The following is a 1,913-nucleotide window of genomic DNA, read 5'->3' as shown; positions in this document are numbered from 1 at the left end:
CAAAGCTGAATAGCTCACCTGGAGACACTGGCTCTGGAGGCAGGGGAGATGAATTTCCTCCTACACACGTTTTGTCTGAATTTCTGCTTAGATCTTTACTTAGCTCTTCACTTCAGTGAAGACACCCTGGGGGTTTCAAGACCACTTTAATATCCAGCACCAAATACTTGACATTTCCAGTCTCTTGAGACATGGCTACTTCAGACACCTCCCACATGTCAGCAACTGGCCACACTTTAGAGAACTGTCTTGCTGTTCTGTAATTGGCCTGTGTGAAGAGAGAGCACTATGTGTTATGTTTTGGGTTTGGGATGGGAATACTGTTGATAGTGCACTAATGTTTTTGGCTGTTGCAAAGCAGTCAAGGCCTATTCCACTGCTCATACCCCCCACCAGTGAGTGGGCTGGGAGTGCACCAAAGGTCCGGAGGAGACACAGCCGGGACAGCTGACCCCAACAGACCAAAGGAATATTCCATGCCATATGACATCATGCTCAATATATTAAGCTGAGGGAAGAAGAATGAAGGGGGGGGAAGACATTCAGAGTTATGGCTTTTTGTTCTCCCATGTAGCTGTTACACATGATGTTTCCTGGAAACGGCTGAATGCCTGCCTGCCGAATGAATTCTTTCTTTTGCTTTGCTTGTGTGCACAGCTTTTGCTTTACTTATTAAAATGTCTTTATCTCAACCCAGGAGTTTTCTCACTCTTACTACTCTGATTCTCTCCCCCATGCCGTCTGAGAAGCAGATGTCAGAGGAGGAAATGGACGTATTTGCAAAAGCTTCCTCTGCTGAAATGTGGAAGAAAGCAAATATACAAGGCCAGGAGTCCTTGAGAAATGATCGGTATTCCAGGGTCTCCCTTCTGGTGGTATTTGCACTGACGTACTCCCTGACAGTAACAGGCACTGCATCCATCATAGCACTCGTGTGAATGAACAGCAACCTCCATTCCATAATGTACTTTTTCCTCTCCTTCCTGGAGATCTGGTACACTATGGATGGTGTTCCCAAAGCTGTAGGAGTCATGCTGGGGACTAGCCAGACCATCTCTTTCCATGTCTGCATCCCCCAGTTGTTCCTCCTTCTCTCTCTAGGCTCCATTGAGTGTTTTCTCCTGTCTGTCATGGCCCATGACTGCTACTTAGCCATACCCTACCCCTAGAGATACAGCTCCCTCATGAGCAGTGTCCTCTCTGCTCGACTGGCACTGAGCTCCTCGGTGGGAGGCTTTCTGGCCATCTCGCTGCTGGCCTTTTTGATTGACATGCAGGCTGACGTTCTGTGGGCCAGATGTCATCAGTCATTTCCGCTGTGATATAGATTCCTGCCTTGCCCTCTCCTGCAGTGACACATGGCCTGTGGAGCCAGTGACCTTCCTGGTCTCCATAATTACTCTGGTGGCCTCCTGTGTGGTCACCCTGGTCTCCTATGTGTACATCCTGAGAATCGTGTCAGCCCATGGCCAGAAAAGGGACTTTTCCGTTTGCGCTGGCCATCTCAGTGTTGGTGCAACCTGGTGTGGCTCAATCATGTTTCTCTACACCAAGCCATTGGTGCAGAACTCCCTGGATCTGAACAAACACATGATTACCTGTCACAAAGCTGTAACTCCATTGTTGAACCCCTTCATTTACACCCTCAGGAACAAAGAAGTGAAGCAAGCTCTGCGGTGGCCTTTCCAGAAAAGGTAAAGCGGCTTTTCAAAGGGCCTCAGTGAGAGCAAAGAGATTCGTCCTCTCCCTCCCATCACTTCTACCCTGCACAAGTTCCTCACCAAAGTGTTAGTGCACCTGGGCATCACAGGGAGTGAGAAGACACCAGTTCCCCACGGAGCTCATCTCACTCACCTCACAGCCATCTTAGTTTGGGCTGAGCCTCGATTCTAATGCTCCCACCTCCCTCTCTT

General features: G+C 49.0%; 1 pseudogene across 1 annotated transcript; it reads left to right on the top strand.

Moving 5' to 3' along the window:
* Positions 1–734: 734 nt before the first annotated feature.
* On the top strand, positions 735–1,698 carry LOC309681215 (olfactory receptor 6F1-like; annotated as a pseudogene). Its single transcript has one exon. The product of its transcript is annotated as an olfactory receptor 6F1-like (transcript).
* The last annotated feature ends 215 nt before the right edge of the window (positions 1,699–1,913 follow it).

Source organism: Vanellus vanellus (genome assembly GCF_965231255.1).
Source record: "Vanellus vanellus genome assembly, chromosome: 24".
Taxonomy (NCBI): domain Eukaryota; kingdom Metazoa; phylum Chordata; class Aves; order Charadriiformes; family Charadriidae; genus Vanellus; species Vanellus vanellus.
This window is presented reverse-complemented; position numbering and strand designations above follow the sequence as displayed.